Below are 18611 nucleotides of genomic sequence, written 5' to 3' on the forward strand. Positions count from 1 at the left end.
CCCCCCCCCCCCCCCCCCCGGCTGCGCACTGACCCTCATGTCCAGCCCCACCCGGCCCTCCCGCGCCAGGCGCCCAGCTCGGTGCTGCAGTCCGCATTTCAGATTTGCTCCCTGGCGGGTGTTGTCTTTCCTGCCCGGACGAGCAGCCCCGGGAGGCAGGCCCAGCCTGCTCTCCTCCCCCTTCCCCCGCTGCCCCCAGCCCTCCAGCCCCATCCTGGGCACCGGCCTATCTGATGGTTTGGGGAGGACGGAGGTCCCTGGGAGCTCTAGGAGAGTCTCGGTCTCTGTAGTGGGGTACGTTGGGTACTGTCTGGGGGGATTGCTGTGATGTAAGCACCCAGAGGGCTGCTCCAAGTGGCTGGGGGGTGGGGCAGGCAGCCTTTGTTGGGGGGGCACACCTGTAGTGCGCTCCCCAGCCCCGAGGCTCCAGGTGACTGGCGGGCCCACAGTGGGGTCACTTCCCTACAGACCCCAGCAGGCACGTGGAGAGGCAAGGGCCCACGTGCATCCGCATCCTCCTTATGGGGCCCCACCGGGCACCCAGCTCTGCCCCTCGCCTCTCGGGCTCCCGCAGCCCCTCCAGAGAGGCAGGGCTACGAGGCCGGACCCACCTGACCCGGTGTGGTGGCACCATCCTGGCTCTTTCACGCCGTGAGCTCTATTCTGGCTTTGCATGGGGAGCTAGGGGTCCTGAGCAATGACTGCTGTGCCCACGGAGGCTGCAGGCCGGTGCAGCTGACCGCTGGCCTGACCTCGGTGTGACCCTGCCCTGGCGTACCTGAGCGTGCTCCCTTCCGGCCCGAGGGCAGGGGTGTGGCTGAGGACGGGTTCAGTGCTGGACGCCGGGCTGCATGGCACCGAGCGGTGGGAGGGGTGAGAACATCCCTGGACACCAGGGGCCTGAGAGCCGGCTTTCCAGGACGCTGCTCCTGGGAGGAGACGTGTGAGCACGGATCCCTTGTTGGGATCCCCGGGGGTTTCGCTGCTTGCAGCTGAGCCTGGTGGGGGGGTGACCAAGAGAGAATTGGGGGGAGTGGGCACCTCTGGGCGAGGAGGGTCGTGGTGGTAGCTGGAGGGGGCTTGCAGGCAGCGTCTGGGCGCCTTGAGTGGTGGGGGGGGTGAGGGCTGCAGGCCACAAGGAGCAGGTGGCCATGTGCTTCCTGGCCCAAGGAGCCACTCCTGAGTTCATCCTGCTTCTCAGAAGAGCAAGTGTCAGAGCAGGGTGTGGGAGGGGACGTACGGTGGCCTGGAGAGTGCGGTGGAGACCCGGGAGGCCTTGGGGAGGAGCTGGGTGGGCAGCTGGTGCCCGTGTCCAGCATGTCGGGTGCAGAGCTGCTGGGGAAGTGGGTGTGCCCAGGTGGCCAGTGGGGAGGGAGAGGCGCCGGGCTGGGGCGGCACGGAGGGAAGGATGGGGGGCCTGGTGCTGGTCGAGGTGGTGTGATGTGTGCATGAGGGTCAGAGCATGGTGGCTCCTGGGGCAGGACCCCACCCAGGGGGGCTGAAGTGCCTACCGGGTGGTTTCAGCGGAGAGCTGGGCTGGATGTGCCACAAAGAGCTGGGCGTGTTTGTGAGAGGGCAGACATGGCTTGCTGGAATTTTATCTTGTGTCCTTTCCCAGCTGAGGCCACAACTGTGAGGACCACGTCCTGCTCCCTTCCTGCAGGCCTCAGGTCACGTGCCCCTGGCCAACGGGGCAAGCGGCATCTCCCTGTGGACCCTGGCCCTGGGGGGATGCTGCTACTGCCCAGGTCACCACGGGGGCCGTGCACCTGCCCCCTCGGGACCCGGCACTCGAATCTTCTGCAGGAGGTCGGGAGGTGGCCGGAGCTGGCCGTGGCTCAGCTTCCTGGTGGCAGGGCTCTCGTCCTTTCTGCCCTCTTTGCTCGAACCCCGCTCTCCATCTTAAGCATGTCCTGACATCATCGTGGTGCCCTCTGTGCCCAGTGCAGCCCCGCCCAGCCCGTGAGGTCAGCCTCCTGCCGCTTACAAAGTGTTGTGAAAACCCAGATGACTTTTAACTGGCAAGATTGTATTTCTGTGGCGACTGATTTTTTTGCACTCCTGTTTGTCATTTTCTCTTTGTTATGCTTTTCCTTTGCTATTTTGGTCATTTCTTCCTCAGAAACTGATCGAGATGGATTGGCTTTCCTTTATTACTCCTCCAGGAAACGTGTTTTCCGGTCTATTTCTCGGTTACTGGCTTGTGTGAAGTGACGCTTAGGGACCTTGAAGGGAAAGCAGCGCCCTCCCCACCGCCCTGGCCCCCGGCCCCCATGCACAGCGGGACCAGCGTCCGGGCTCCTGAATTCCAGCTGCGGCCCTTTAAGGGTTCTGGCCTCGGGCCTCCACGGTGGTTTTGAGAAGTTTGAGATAATCCTGCTCCCGGTTTCTCGGTGGGGAATCGTGGTCTCGCTGGTTGCTCAGAAGGGCTCCTTGGGTTTGGTGCATCATCAGCAGGCCTATCCTCGCGACGCTGCCAAATACAAGCCCGTGTGTTGCTCCTCGTCCTCCGTGGGCTCAGTGGGAGCGTTCCTGACGCAGCCGGGAGTACACATGCTCCCCTGGGCCTCCTCCAGGGGCCCCTGGTGGCCAGTGTGGGCTGTCAGGGTGGCAGGCCGCTGTTCTGGGGTGACCCTGGGCACACGGGACACAGTGGGGTCGTAGGAGCCCCGGACAGAAGCCGAGACCGTGCCGACACTCTCCTGGCCAGAGGCGGCTGTGGGCGAGAGCAGGGGCTGTGTGGGCGGGCGGGTGGGCACCCGACCCTGTGTGGCAGGGTTGTCATCCCCAGTGGGCCTCCGGGGTGCACAGGTTTCCTTGGGGAAGGCTGCTCTGCAGGAGGCCACGTGGCTCCAGTGGATCAGTGCCCGTGGACGTCTCAGGCCAGCAGCCATGGTCTCTCCCGCCCGGGCCTGACCCCCAGAGACCCACCTCCTCATGCCATCACACTGCAGGTCAGGTCTCGACATGGATTTGGGGGGAAACAGAATTTAGTCTGCAGCACCCGCTATCCCCCGTGTTTTGGGGGTGCTCACAGCATGGGGGTGCACACTCTCATCCCCATCACAGGTCTCCACCGGCCCCTCCCCAGACTGCACCTGTGGGCAGTGTCGTCGCTCCTTACTGCAGAGCCCGGGACTCGGCTAGGTCAGGCCTGCGTGCACCGCACCAGCTCCGTCTGCTCCTGGCTCCCACCCTTGTGCGGCCCCTCGGGACTCCCCTGCCTCCCTTCCCCTCTGGGGGGTCGGGCTGACCTGTGCACATGCCCGTTCCTGGACAACCCGGAACCACCTAGTGCCCTCCCAGATGGCCACAGCCCATGCCCAGTGGGGGCTGGTTCTGTCCCTCCCCTGCGCCTGCGCGGGGCGGGAGGTGTTGCACGCAGCACAGGACTCTGCCGTCAGCCGTGGGCCCCCCTCTTCCTGGCCCTCGCAGAAGCCCATCACTGAGGGCCATACTGCCTGAAACAGGGAGCTTGCTGTCCCCGCAGAGAAGGTTCTGGCTCCTTCCTGGGTTAGCCTGGGGACGTGACCAGGCGAGCCTCCCTCCAGGACAGCGCCGGGCAGGGTCTCACCTGCCGGAGACAATGTGGGGCTCCCCTCCAGTGTCTGGTGAGGTGCACCTGCATGCCTGGGGCCGGGGCGACCTCTGGGGCATTTGGGTAGCCAGAGTGGAGGATGCAGCCCCAGCAGGAGAGCTCCTGATGGCTGGCTGGTCCTGGAGCTGGCAGTCGCCCACGGCCAATGCTCTTGTGGAAGATGGTCTCGTGGCTGGCTGGCTGGAGCTTCTGGGGTCCCAGGGCCCCTCGGAGCACCCCCCCAACAGACGCGCAGTGCTCTCGGCAGGCACCGGACTCCTCCCTTCAGGTGGCCACGCTGGCCTCTGCCAGCCCCCTCCCAGGGCCGGCTCCTCCCGCCCCTTCCTCTGTGCCCTGGCCCCGCCTCAGGCAGGCTGGCTGGCCTGGGGCCAGAAGGTGGGCTCACAGTGACCCAGCCGGCCCTCCTCCCTCCCCTCACTTCCAGGGGTGCCCGGCCTCGGTGACGAAGGCCATCCTGGCCCCCTGTGCTGGGCAGCAGAGACACTGAGAAGTCACCTCTGTCTGACCTTGCCTCCTGATTAGCAGGAAGCAACCGTGTCCCGAGCAGGCTCAGAGGCCAGAGAAAGCTGAGCCGGCGGCGTGAGCTGGCAGCCACCGAGGCTCCCGGGGCAAGGTGACCAGCGCTCGGGATGTGGGTGGAGCTGGAGCCCCCGGCCTTTGGCAGAACTTGTTCTTTCGAACTGTCTGGCCACCGCTCTGCGTCACCGGACTGTCTTTACGGGAAGCACGTTGGGCCCAGTGCTGGTCCCCAGGCCTCACCTCCCCCGGCCTTGCCCCGAGCCTGGGCTGTGGCCGGGCACATCTGGAGCCTGAGTGGGGCCTAGTGGCCCTGCTCTTGGGCTGGCTGATCCCCGGGAGGTGGCTGGAGCGTGGGGGCCCCTGGCCAGTGGCCACCACAGAGCCTCCGCTCCCACCAGGGCAGACACGCGACCGCACGGGCGGGTCAGCTTCTGAACACAAAAGGCCCCTTAGTTTTCCCTCCTACCAAACACACAGTCAGCGCGTTTGGGACCACAGAGGTATGCCCCACGCGTGGCTGCCGTGTTAACCACTCCCCCGTGCCTGGAGGGAAACTGTGCAAGTCAGCGTTTGGCTCAGAGGGCCAGCCTGGGTGCTGGTCCGTTTTGCAGAAACCCATGAAATGTCCCCTTGCGCCTTGCAGGCCCCATGTGCCATCTGCGGAGCCGGGCCTGGCAGAGCCCCTCCTTGGCCACGTGGGGTGTTTCGTGCCAGCTGGAGGGCAGTGGCAGCCGCGCGCTCGTCACACGCCGATGTCACTCACTTCAGCCCGGGCAGGGTGAGTGCGGGACGGGATGGTACTCAGACCATGCTCCCGGAGCTTCCCCCGCGGGGTAGCTCACCCACTGTCCTCTGACGGTCCGTGGCGCGGGAGCACAGACGGGCCCGACGTGGAAGTTCAGCCTCATCGTCGGTGTGTACGTGTAGGGAAAGCAGAGTGACCGGGGGCAGGACTGCCCAAGGTTCCAGGCACCCGCCGGAGGTCTCGGAGCCTGTCCCCCTCAGACAGGGGAGGCTCCCTCCGAATGTCCACTGCGGGGTCCTGCACAGTCACCAGAAGGTGTAAACAACCTGCACGTCCATCAGTGAGGGTGCGTAAGCAAAACACCCAGAGACGGGGTTGTTACTCTGCCCTAAAAAGGAATGCGGTCTGCAACATGGACGGCTCTGGAAAACGTGCTCAGCGAAGAAGCCAGGCATGAAAGGTTCCCGCTCTGTGGGGCGTCCGGACAGGAGGACCCATGGAGCGAGAAGGCGCTGGGGCAGGACCATGGGGGTGACAGTGGAGGGGCAGGGCTTGCTTTGCAGGCTGATGAGAGCCTTCTGGGGTTAGAGGGGGTAGCTGCTTAACTGTTGAACCTATTAAGTGCCACCGATCTGAACACCTTAAAACGGCCAATTTTACATTATACATATTTCACCACAACAAAAAGTAATTTTAAGGAAGTGGGGGTGAGGATGGTTCTAGATTCGAGGAGACGGCGGCAGGTGAACTGGTGTGTGATGCACAGCCCACCTGCTCCGTGTGCTGCCAACAGTGGGGGGCACCCCAGGCTCATGGGCTCGGGAGCATCTGCGGGGGGGCAGGGTGCTGCGCGGGGCGGGTGGCCGGGCCCGTGGACATCTCAGGAGAGGGGGGTCCTCACTTGGGCATTTGGCCGGAAATCCTAGGTGCACACGGGAGGTGCCTGTGGGTGGTGGGGGGCGGGGCACTCACTGAACCACTGACTTTGCTGTGGCTGGAGCTTCTCAAAGTGAGAAGGGAGGGGTGGGTGGTGGGCGTGGCCTGCTCCTCCCTTGCCCTCGGGGCTCCAGGCCTCGGGGGTGGACAGCAGCCCTGGAAGGTTCTGGAGCCTGAGGTCATTGAGGTTGTGGGTCTGCACTTCTGTGGGTTGCCTCTTCGTGGCTATCGCCCACGTTCTGTGGCTTGTCTTTTTGTTGTGCTTCTGTAAGAGGCTCTGTGTCCCAGACATTAGTCCTTTGTCTGCCCGCAGTTGTTTTCCTGCATCTGTTGTCTGACTTTGCTCGTGGTAGCGTCCGCGTTTCCCATCTCAGGACGAATGGGTCTCCTGAGTTGGGGTCTCGTGCCTTCCTCCGTGCGGCGTGGTGTACCTGGCCTCTCTTCCTCGGCAAGAACCTGCCTGCCTGTGCCAGGCGCGCTCTGGGCCCTGGGGTCGGTCCAGATGGTGGGGAATGAGCGTTTCCCGGCCTGAGTGCCCTCAGGGAGGAGGGAGGGAGGTGGTGACATTGCAGCACCGGCCTGATTGCTGCTGCAGGGGGGCCACAAGGAGGCGGGGGGCCGGCTCAGATCCTGGCCTGGAATGCAGGGGGTCTCGGGTGGCACTGCCCGTCGGGCCTGCCCAGAGGCTGGATGGAGGCGGGCACTGGGTTTGGCAGAAAGGCATCTCCGTACCAGCCGGCACCAACAGGACCGCAGGGGCCCAGGGCCAGGTGGAGAGGAGGAGAGAAGAGAGGGCTTCTAGGAGATGGAGAGGAGTCAGGGCAGGAGGGCCTGGGGTTCAGCCCTGGGTGGTCCTGAAGACACGGGCCACACATTGGAGAGAGGCTGCGTTTGGGGAAGTTCTCATCTTAGGTAGAATGTGGAGAAGAGCAGAGTGGACGCAGGTGGTGGTGTGCACGCACACGGGCACCTGTGCCTCCTCCCGAAGCCCGGCAAAGCCAGGAAGGGCCGGAGCCCCAGGAGGAGGACCAGGGCCGCTGGGCTGGCGGCAGGGAGAGGAGCCGAGACACAGGGGCCCCGGGCAGAGGGTAGAGCCTGGTGGCCTCCTTGTCCCCACTCTGGGCTCCCGCAGCCTCCCGGGTCCAGGGCCAGCAGAGCGAGGGAGAGCAGGTGAGCAGGGGGCAGAACTAAACGGTGGCACATCCCTGCATCTGTGGAATGGGAGGCTCTGGTGAAAGAACATTCCAGAACATTCCATCGTGAGCGCCAGAACTTGATGGCAGACAGAAAGCTCAGCACAGGGGCAAGACAAAGCCCAGAAGAACCAGAGAACTGAGCCGCAACGGGGTGGAAACGGACAGAAAAGATAAGAGCCTGGGGGCCCCTTGCAGGAGCCCCAACATCCCAGAAACAGACACCGCCCGTGCAGAAGGTGGGGGCCTTGGCGCTCTTTCAGGTGCGATCCGTCGTCTGGGCCCCCTCCCTAGGCTGCGCAGGCGCCGAGCCTTACCTCCTGCGCCCACTGCAGGCAGGGTCCGGGCGGGGACGCAGGTCCGGGCGGGGACGCAGCCCCTCCTGCAGGTCCCCCCTGACGCGTGGGCTCCTCCGGCCCCAGGGAGCCGCGTCTTCTGCCCACGCTGTCCGCCCAGCATTCTCAGCCGGTGCATGAACACAGGTCTCCCCACGCCCCGGGCGTCCTGGGGGGCAGCTGGGGGGACAGTCTTGCCTTCCTCCCAGGGTTGTGGGAACATGAAATGGCGCAGCCCTTGGGGAACCGCGGAGGCGCCGAGCCGGAGTCACCGGCAGTCCCGCTGCTGGTGTGTAGCCCACAGGGCCTAGCAGCGGGGTCTGAACACACACACGCCTGTGGTTCACAGGAGCTAGGCCATGGGGCAGCCCAGGGGCCCGTCCGTGGGTGAGCGGACAAACAGAAGTCCATCTGTGAAGGGGAGAGAGTCCTGAGCCCTGCCACCGCAAGGCTGAACCGCGGGGGCGCCGAGCACGGAGTGACCTCAGCCACTCACAGGAGGACACACACCGTGTGACCCACTCATCGGACGTCCCTAGAGGAGTCCGTCCACACGGACAAAGTGGGGTGGGGGCGCCAGGGGCTGGGGGGGGCGCTGCGTGTGGATGGGGCCAGAGTTTCAGGTTGAGAAGATGGAAAGTTCCGGAGATGGTGGTGATGGGCGTGCAACAGTGTGAATGTGCTTAATGCCACGGAGCTGTGTAATTAAAAATGGTAAATGTTATGTATATTTTATCACAATAAAAACTGAGCTAGACATTGCCATGCTGTCCCCCAAAAGAAGGCCGTGGAGATTCACACTCCCACGAGGGGGGTGGGTGAGTTAAAACCAGAATCCATGGTGTTAACCAGCACTGACCCTCACCGAGTCTGGCTGGGCTCAGCTGGAGCCCAGGGAGCAGCCCAGGTGTGCCTGGGTTTCTGCTCCGAGTGAGGCGTGGTCTCCAAAGCCTCAGACCAGCTGGAGACCCTCAGGTGGCGACTGACCTTCCTCTGTCCCTCGACCTGGAGCCGGAGGGTCCCCAGTCATGTCCCGCCCGGACCCCCCCCCCCACAGAACCTTCCCCACCCAGCTACTTGCGAGTGCCCACTGCTGCCCAGGATCTGGGGAATGTGGTGGCTTAAAGGACATGATGGGACACCGGGCACTTCCTTGGCCACCGTGTATGCACCCCCAGGGGCAGCAGGGCCCTGGGCTCTGGTCTCTGTTTTGTGTCACGCACGTGAGGATGGGGGATGTCAGTCTCGCCTGTGCTGTTTCCAGCTTTGTCGCCCCCCTCGGGCGTTCTGCTCCCCAGATGTGGAATCGAGGTTCTGGAGGTGGGTGGGCCGAGGTCTTTGTTTTGGGATGGGGTGCAGGGGCTGGCCTGGTCTCTGGAAGCAGGAGTGGGCTGTGGGGGACCCCTAGTGTTCCTTTCCTGCTGTGGGGTGTGCGTGTAGGTCCCCACAGGGTCGGGACTGGGGGAGGGGTGGGTGGATGACCTCCCAGCAGCCCCTGCAGGGCTTTAACCACACGATACTGGTGGAAATGGGAATGCCTGGCAGGACTTGCGTGTATGGAAATTTCTGCAAAACCAGGTTTCTGTGAGCTTTTTGAAATGTCACTTACTCTTCAACTCACAAAACCCAGGGGGCTCCAGGATATTGCCCCTCCCCCCTCGTGTCACCCCCTTGGGGGGACAGTATTGCCCCTGCTGCCTTCTCTCCCCAGGCTTCCAGGATGCCTTCCCTGACCCCAGGGCAGAGCACCTGTCCCTCTCCCCTGGCTGTGTGGGTTCCAGCCTGTGGGGCCTTGTTGGGTGACCCCAGAGGAGGCCCCTGCGGCCCCACTCTCCCTCTCACAGGGTGCTCTGCTCCCCCCACTGGCCTCCCGACTGGCCTTCGGTCCCAGCGGCCCACCCCTCAGCCCCGTCCCACATTGGACTTGAGCCCCTGCCTTCCAGGTCCTGTGCCTTCACCAGACAGGTCACCCCGAGAGTGGTCGTGGCCCGGCCTCGGAAGACCCTGCTCCTGGGGTGCCTTCCTGTCCTTCCTTCCACCCTCGCTCCCAGCTGCTGTCCCCTGGGACCCTGCCAGCACCTCCGTCTTCCTCCCGACACGGGCCCTCACGACCCAGTCGTCCAGCCTCTGTCCGTGGCCTGGGCGTGGGTGGCTCTCACGGCAGCCCTGGGCTGGGAGGACTGCCTCCCCGAAGCCTGCCCTCCCTCCAGGCATGCTAGCACCTCGAGGTCCAGGAGCTCCCTCCTGTTGGCACCCTCCTGCCCTCCATGAGGACCACTGACCTGAGAACATGCAGAGGCCACAGCACCCAGAGCTGGTGTGGAGAGACAGAGACCCAGGGGCGGGGGCTTGGCACCTGTGTCCAGCCCAATGACAGCCCAGCCTGGGCGTCCAGTTGTCCTGGGCCATGGCACCTCCGCGGACCAGCATGGCTGGCTTCCCACAGGCGCTCCTTGGCCCCTGCTTTGCCAGGTCTTGGGGATGCGTGGCTGTCCCTGTATGTCCCTTGATGTTTGCAGCAGTCCTGTCGGCCGGCTCTTCCTGCACAGCAGGAGCCAGAGACCTCAGGGGTTGACGTGTGTGTTGAGGTGTTCAGGGCCCCTCACACCCAGAGATACAGGCACTCCCTTCCCAGGACAGAGGCAGCTTTCACGAGATGCCGCCTGCTCCCCAGCGCACCGAGGATACCGGTGACACACAGCGTCTTCGGTGCTGGGGACGTTGTACTGGTGCTGGGCTCTCACGAAGCAGGGGCCACCCTTCCTGAACCCCGAGGTGGCAAGGAGGTCGCCCTTGTGAGCCGGACGGTGGCCGCCACCTGGAGTCCAGGAGCCCGGGGCGGTGTCACGTGCCAGCATCGCTTCTGAGCCCTGACACGCCTTGTGGGAAGCGCTCCGTCACAGGCACATCGTCCAGCTCAGGTCACACAAAGGACAGCGTAAGTCTAAAAAAAATAGAGAAACAGGTAATAAAGCACAAAACTTAATGAAATAGAAACAGTGTCGAAGGTCAGCAGCAGCCAGAGGCCCACTGCTGGGCAAGGGTGATGAGGGCTCAGCCTTCGGGGATGAACGGCCACAGAGCGAGTCGAAGATCGCGATAAACAGCGTCGTCCGTTAAGATGAAACTCGATAGGACAGTTCTGTGAGATTATGAATCAGTAACTGACTTAGTGCAAGAGGAGATGTGAATTACATGACAATTAAGTTACATTAAAACCTCCTCTTCCCCAAACAGCATCAGATGGTTTTATTGGTGAATTTTACCAAATCTTGAAGAAATCAGTCCTATCGCATATGAAGTGCTGCAGAGATTAGAGGTTAAGAGTAGAGGCGAAGCTGTGCACTTTTATCAGGGTGGTAGGATCATGAAAACAGGAGGATTTAGTTCTGTGATGTCAGGATCGCCGGCAGTAATCAATTTGAAAATAAGAAAACAATGTTATTCCTAAAAGCAGTTAGTAGCTATCTAGGAAAAAAGTGAACCCAGGACATCAGAGACGCTGTGAGGAGAAGCGTCTAGCGCTTGTTCAAGGACATGAAACAGCTGAGTGAGGGGTGCAGAGACCCCGCTCCCCCTGAACACAGGTCAGGTGCGAGGCCCCACGCGGGGGAGGAACCTGGCGCGCTAACGCTACAGTTTCTGTGAAACAGGCACGCGGCTTTAAAGAAAAGTGAAGTGTGTCTGTGCCGGGGAGCACCTTCCTTAGCAGACAGGTGTTTACTTAAATAAGCTACACTAATTAAACAATATGAAATTGGCAGAAATACAGACTGATCTGTCGTGGAACACGATGGCGCAGAATCTCGCACGTGGCCATGGCATGCTTGGGAGAGGACAGGACGTGCTCTGGAATAAGTGGTTTGGGGATGACTGGACCCCACGGAGGGGGCTGTGTCGCCGCACGCCGAACGCCCGGGCTCATGAAGGACCTCGCTGTGAACAGCGCAGGCGGAGGGGCTGGGAGGAGGGTGGGCTTAGGGAATCGAGCCCTGAAGCATAAACCACAGACGTTTATTGTGTAAACACACATCAGAAACACCTTCGTGTGATGGCCTGCAGCCGGGGGTGAGCTCTGCTGTGTGCTTCTCCAGAGCAAATGAGGACAGTAGTCCAGCAGGAAGACAGGCGGGGCCGCGGACACGCGCCACATGCCCCAGACCCAAAGACTCCGTTCCGTCGGGCTGGTGGTGTCTAGAGCTGCACTGTGTCCCCCTCGAACTCACGTGAGTCCCTGACTCCAGAAGCACCTCAGAAGACGTGTCTGGAGCTGGAGGCTTACAGAGGCGATCAGATTGACATGATGAGACCGTTCGTCAGGAGATTTAGGGAAATGAAGCTGTTAGGGTGGGTCCTAATCCAATATGACTGGTGTCCTTGTCAGAAGAGGAAGAGACACCAGGGTGCACGTGTGCAGAGAGCAGGCATGTGAAGAGGGAGGGAGGGGGGACCCCCGCCCCCGGCGGCTGCCTGGAGGACACAGACACGGGGCGTGTGGGAGTCAACACTCCTCTGGGCAACTCGGGAGCACGGTGTGATGGTACCCTGGGCAGGCTCCGAGTGCGCAGAGCCTGGACCCCGCAACCCCGCTTGGGGGGCGATACCCCCGCCCCTCCGTGCCGCTCCCACGGCAGAGCAGGTGCCGGGCAGAGCAGGTCTGTGGTGTCAGATCGTTGGCACCAGCCTGAGCGGCCACCGGTGAAGGGCAGAGAAGCCGTGTGCTTGCACGGTGAGGAAGCACACAGTGGGCAGGGGCGTGCACGTCTGTTCCGTGGCAAGGACACGTCACGGACGTGTAGGCAGTGTGATGTGAAACGGCCGCCTCAAGAAACAAGGGTGCATGGCCGCGTATGCCTGGCAGTCTGGCACACAGCGGACGTTTCGTTAACAGGGAGCAGAACCGAGCCAACCAAGCCAACCGAGCCGCCCGAGCCGGTGCCGATGTCTGCCTCGTGTAAGCGTGCAGGTGTTTGGGATCCAGGACCCACGCGGGCTCTGCTGTCCTCAGCGCATGGCGTCCGTGTGGGGGTCCAAGGTGGCCGCGCCCCTGCAGCCTGGAGAAGGGAACGGGCAAGGGGCGAGCCAGCCGCCACATGCACGCGTCACCTCTGCCCAGCTGCCTGCCAGGCAAGACTGGTATCTGGCTGGGAAGTGGACCCCCAGCTAACGTGGGGGAGGCCTGATTTGGGCACAGCGGGCAGTCCCCTGGAAGGAGACCCCTCCAGATGGTGGCTCCTGCAGAGGGCAAGGAGGGAGGGGTGGGGAGCATGTGGTGGATGTCTGTGGTTCTGGTCCCAATTTCTTTAAAAAGATCTCAGGTCAGCACAGAGAACATTTGTTAGTTCTTGTTGGATACGTGGGTTTTGGTGGCATCCCTCTTTGTGGTTTTTTTCTGTAAGCCCCACACTTCTCGGTTTCAGAAAACCAGAACACTGCTTCTCCAGGGTTAGCCATGGAAGTTGGCTTTCCACTCTTTTGAGCAGACACCATCCGAGAGGAACGAGAGAGCACGCAGTGTGGGGCCAGGGCCCCTCGGACAGGATACTGGGTTTCTGCCTGTCGAGGGGATTGTGTTTTATCCTGACAGTGTGTTTAAGATACGCTTGGCTTCCTTTTTTGTTACTGCTGAGTCTAGTACAATTGCAGGGCGTCTTACACAGTAACAGTCCCGGCTTAGTGATGAATCATCGTTTGTGGGGTTTTTTTAGTGTATTTGCTCATGATTTCCTTGAGGGCCAGGTATTATGCAATAAATCTCGTCCTTGGCTATAGTCTATACTCCAGCCCTCAGGCCTTTCTCTCAGAGCCAGTCTTGTATAAAAACAAATATCGTGTGTTCTGTCTGGCCCAATTTCTCTATGCAGATGATTCTTTTTATGCTTTTAGTGTTGTTTGTACAAATAACATCAACTTGACTGTGTCTTAGAATTAAAGAAAAGAAAAAGAGAAAAAAAAGAAAGGAAAATCCAAATGGCTCGGAGGTGTTGGTCCCATCCTACGGAGACATGACTGTGAAGAAGTAAGCGGGCCGGTGCTGGTTTAGATGGGCTGTCTGCAGCTGCGAGCTCACCTCTAGGAGGCTGCCGGAGCAGAGACCCTTCCCTTCCGACGGAGCCCGTGGCTCTGCTCGTGGCTTCTTGAGTTTTCCCTGTGACGAGGACACGTCAGTGTGGGGGTGCCACTGTGCCTCCCAGACAGAAGCCTCTCTGAGCTGTGGGCAGCAAATGCCGGACCGACCCCCGGCCCCTGCCCAAACAGATTATCTAGAAACAGGCATCGCAACGGCGCTGAGAGCGAGACCCCATCCCAAATGAGGGCTGTGCAGGCATTCCTGGTAATTAGTTTATTAAAAGCAGGATCCAGACAACGCCTCCTGTTTGCAATTGGCCGATAGATCCCTTAGGTCTTGTGGCTTTTTTAACTTTTGAAAAATAACTTTAAAACTCACAGTAAAATTCAGCCTGCCCCCGTGTTTGCCTACAGCCCAGACTTGCCCGTTACCCCCCAGCCAGGCTCAGAACAGTGGACGGACCCAGATCCAGCATCCCCACACAGCCACGGCTGTCAGCGCCCCTGCACTGCTGATGCGTGCTCTCCAGAACGCCGCGTCAGTGGGCTAACGTGCAGGGCCCAGCCTTTTGGCCCTGGCTTCTCTTCCCGTGTGGGGGGCTAGTGCGGGCCCCTGTGTGTGCATGCACGCGTGGGGGGTGTGTGTGCGTGCGCACGTGGGTGTGTCTGGTGTGCGTGTTTGTGTGCACGTGTGTGTCTCTGCACACGTGCGTGTCCGTGTGTGCATGTCTGTGTCGATGCTTTGGCCCTCTTGTCCCCGAGCAGGCTTCCTGCTTTGCTTGAAGGGTGTCTCCAGGCTTGGGCAGCTGCACACGCGGCCACCGTGGGTGTCCACGTAGAGTCTGCGTGGACACACGCACCGAGCAGTGCTGGTCTGGGTGGCACATGTGTGACCACATCTCCTGCCTGTCACCCGCCTCCTTGCCAGCACTGGGCGTCAGGCTTTTGGTGTTTGGTTTCGTTTTAGCCACGGCCATTGGTGTGAGGTGGTGACTCCTGACTCCTGGTGGTTTTCAGTTGCATCTTTTCATGTGCTAATTTACTGCCCATATGTCTTTTAGTGAAGCGTTTGCAAATCTTTTGCCTATTTTTAAATTGGGTTCTTTATTATCCTATTGTTGAGTTTGGAGGGTTCTTTATTCTGGATTAAACCCTCTGTTGGATATGCAGTTTGCAAGTATTTTCTCCCAGCCTTAGCTACTCTGCCTTCTTTCACGAAATTTTGATGAAGTCCAGTTCACCCGACTTCCTGTTTCTGTTCCTGACCTCCCTGCCTTTGCCCCGGGAGCACCACACTGCCCTGACTACTCAGCTCCACACAAGTCTGGACGGCCCCCACCTTCCTTGGGTCTCCTTTTCAAAGTCCTTTCGATTATCCAATTCCTTTGCCATTCCATATAAACTTAAAAACCAGCTTATTGATATCTACAAAAGCATTGTGCTGGGATTTTCGGGAACTAAACCTTAGATCTGGTCTGGGGAGTGCTAATGCCCATGCGGCGGCTCATCTCTCCACCTGCTCAACCCTTTGCTGGCTCCTTCCACTCACTTGCAGATCCTTCACTGATCTTGTTAAATTTAGATATTTTCTTTGTTTTGGAGTTACTATAAATGGAAGTTTTAAAAAAAACTGACTTTGGGATGCCTGGTGGCTCAGTCGGTTAAGCGTCTGCCTTCGGCTCAGGTCATGATCCCGGGGTCTGGGGATCGAGTCCCGCATCGGGCTCCTTGCTCAGCAGGGAGCCTGCTTCTCCCTCTGCCTCTGCTGTTCCCCCTGCTTGTGCTCTGCCTCTGTCTCTGACAAATAAATAAATAAAATCTTTAAAAAAAAAAAAACTGACTTCTAATCATTCATTGCTAGTGTGTACAAATGGGACCACTTTTTCTTTTTAATTTTTTTTTTAAGATTTTATTATTTATTTGAGAGAGAGGGATAGAGCACAAGCAGGGGGAGCAGCAGAGAGAGAGGGAGAAGCAGGCTCCCCGCCGAGCAGGGAGCCCAATGCAGGGCTCGATCCCAGGACCCTGGGATCATGACCTGAGCCGAAGGCAGACGCTTAACCAACTGAGCCACCCAGGCGCCCCTAAATGGGACCACTTTTTATGTCGAATTTGTATCATATGATCTTGCAAAGCTCTTAGTTCTGGGGGCTTGCTTTCACATTTTTCCACATTCCTTGGGGTATTCTGCATAAACTATTGTGTTGTCTGCAAAGAAGAGCTGCGTTTTTTCCTTTCCAGTCCTTGTGCCTTTTATCTCCTTTTCTTGCCTTATTGTACAGGGCAAGCCTTTGGTTCTGTGCCATGCCGCAGGGGTGTGAGGGTGCGGCTCAGCCTCCTGGTCTCGGTGGGGGGGTTTCCATCCTGCCGCCAGCATGATGTTGGCCATTCAGGACGTTGTCTTCTGTCCCTGGTTCGCCAAGAGTTTTAATCACAAATGCAATTAAATTTTGTCAAGTTTTTAAAAATCATTTGAGGAGATTTTATGATTTTTCTAATTTAGCCTGTTGATGGGGTGAATTTCACTGACTGATTTCAAATGTTGACCAGCCTGGAACAAACCCCACTTGGTCATGGTGTATTAGTCATTCCTTTTTATATATGATGAATTCAGTTTGTTGATATTTTATTGCAGATCTTTACATTTATATTCATAGAGGGATATTGGTGTGTAGTTTTCTTTTATGTACGTTGTTGTCTGGTGTTGGTATCAGGGTAATTCCTGACCTCATAAAATGAGTTGAGAAGTATTTCTCCCTTTTCTGTTTTCTGGAAGATATTATGTAGAATTAGTGTTGTTTCATCCTTTGATATCTGGGTGAATCCACCTGGAGCTTTCTTTTTCAGAAGGTTTTAAACTATTCAGTTTCTTTGATAGATTAGGCTGTTCAGATGATCTGTTCATCCTGGTGCTTCTGGCGGTTGTGGTGCTTCTGGTGGTTGTGGCTGGGGCATTGTTACATGTTGATACATATTACATTGTATCCAACTCCCAGCCTGACCTGCGCAGCTGTCTGCAGCTTCCCCCTCTGTGCGACCTGTGTGATCTTCCTTCTTTCATTCCTGATATGGCTCATTTTGTCCTCTCTTCTTTCTTTCTTTGTTGGGCTAGAGGTTTTACCAGTTTTATTGCTCTTCCCAAAGAACCAGTTTTGGGGTTTTTTAATACTTTATTTCGTATTTTCTTTCTCTGTTGCTTTTCTATCTTCTGTTTCATGGTTTCTGTTTTTGTCTTTGTTGCTCCCTTGCTCCACTCACTTTGGGTTCAGTTTGCTCCTTTCCTGGTGTCTTTTTTTTTTTTTTTTTTTAAAGATTTTATTTATTTTTTTGAGACAGAGAGAATGAGAGAGAGAGAGAGAGCACATGAGAGGGGGGAGGGTCAGAGGGAGAAGCAGGCTCCCCGCCGAGCAGGGAGCCCGATGTGGGACTCGATCCAGGGACTCCAGGATCATGACCCGAGCCGAAGGCAGTCGCTTAACCAACTGAGCCACCCAGGCGCCCCCTTTCCTGGTGTCTTGAGGTGAAGCTCAGACTGTGCACTTGAGGCCTTTCTTACTTTCTCGTATGAGTGCGTCTCCCACGGGGCTCGAATCCACACAAAATATTTCTGGATCCTTGGAGTTTTCCTCCTGGGCCCGTGTGCTGCTTACTGTCCCGAGTGGTTGGTGTTTCTGGCCTTCTGTCTACTATTGATTTCTTTTTGTTTATTTGTTTTAAGTAGGCTCCACACCCAATGTGGGGTTCGAACTCATGACCCCGAGATCAAGAGTCACGTGCTGAGAGAGCCAGCCAGGCACCCCTCTACCATTGATTTCTAGCTGAGTCTATCGTGGTCAGAGAACATACTTTACACGACTTCAGTTCTTTCTTTTTTTAAATATTTTATTTATTAGAGAGAGAAAGCACAAGCAGGGGAGGGGCAGAGGCAGAGGGAGAAGCAGGCTCCCCGCTGAGCAGGGAGCCCGATGTGGGGCTCGATCCCAGCACCCTGGGATCATGACCTGAGCCGAAGGCAGACGCTTAACTGCCTGAGCCACCCACACGCCCCATGACTTCAGTTCTTTCAAGCATGCTGGTGCTCCTTTGTGGCTGGGACGTGGTTGGTCCCGGTGGATGCTAGCCCCTGGAACCCACGTCCTTCTCCATTTTCTTTCCTTCGCAGTTTGTTTCCTGCAGTCAGAGTGGCCTGATGGGCAGAGTGCGCTGGCCTTCCCTTGGGCTCCCGCATGTCAGCGGCTGTCAGGAACAATCCCATTTGCCCCCAGCCTGGAGCTGTCCTGCTGCCTGAGTCGGGGGCCCTGCTGCCTGGGGAAGCCCTCGTGTCTGTCTCCTGGCTCGTCACCATCATCCTCCATGTGCCCCAAGGGCCGCACTGTGACAGGCTGGCCGTAGGCCCAGGATGGGAGTTGGAGCTTTGTGTCTGTCGGTCTTAGTTTATAAAGGTGACTGAGTGACGGTGCAGAGAGGTCAGTGCCATTGAGAGGAGAGTTTAATGTTCACCGCCCCCTAGAAACAGGAGGCACCGTACATGGGGCCACGGGGAAGCACCAGGGTCAGTCGGGAGGCAGAGGGACTGTGGGCGAGGCCCAGACCACAGCCTCTACTGGGCTTTCCGTGGGAAAGGTGCAGCGTGGCAGGGCAAATGGCTTAGGATTGGCTAGTTGGAGTCATTCCAGTGGACCTTGAGGCACAAGGTCCCAGGGGCTGCCCCTAGTTCTCTGCTTCCTGGGCCTGGGTGTGTAGGGCAGGGGGATATTAGGTTGGTGCTGAGGGTTGGATAAGGAGGGGTTCAGAGTATGGGCTCTGGATCCAGGGGAAATGTAAACAGTTTTGGCTGTCAGTTGGCCCTATAATTAATGGATGTCAAATAGACAAATACAGAATCTAATAAAACACAAAACAGTAGGGTCTTCATTTCATGCCCAGAATGGCAATGGGGTCTCTGCTCCATGCCCAGGACGGTAGCGGGGTCTCCATACGAAGCCCAGGATGGTGGTGGGTGTCTCTGCTCCATGCGCAGGACAGTAGTGGGGTCTCCATGCGAAGTTCAGCATGGTGGTAGGTGTCTCTGCTCCATGCCCAGGACGGTAGTGGGGTCTCCATGCGAAGTTCAGCATGGTGGTGGGTGTCTCTGCTCCATGCCCAGGATGGTGGTGGGGTCTCCATACAAAGCCCAGGATGGTGGTGGGTGTCTCTGCTCCATGCCCAGGACGGTG

General features: G+C 58.7%; 1 protein-coding gene across 7 annotated transcripts in view; it reads left to right on the forward strand.

The window, feature by feature from the left end:
* Positions 1-18611, forward strand: part of PACS2 (phosphofurin acidic cluster sorting protein 2) — a 59228-nt gene that overhangs the window by 11827 nt on the left and 28790 nt on the right. Inside the window, exon 1 of one of the 7 annotated variants that reach the window (XM_032406048.1) lies at positions 17540-17861. The exons of the other annotated variants lie outside the window; for them this stretch is intronic. The gene's annotated coding sequence lies outside the window, so the exon portion shown is untranslated. Of the gene's footprint in view, positions 1-17539; positions 17862-18611 lie in introns of those variants that run through there. 7 annotated transcript variants of the gene reach the window in all.

Source organism: Phoca vitulina, unplaced genomic scaffold, assembly GCF_004348235.1.
Source record: "Phoca vitulina isolate PV1807 unplaced genomic scaffold, GSC_HSeal_1.0 scaffold7, whole genome shotgun sequence".
Lineage (NCBI taxonomy): Eukaryota > Metazoa > Chordata > Mammalia > Carnivora > Phocidae > Phoca > Phoca vitulina.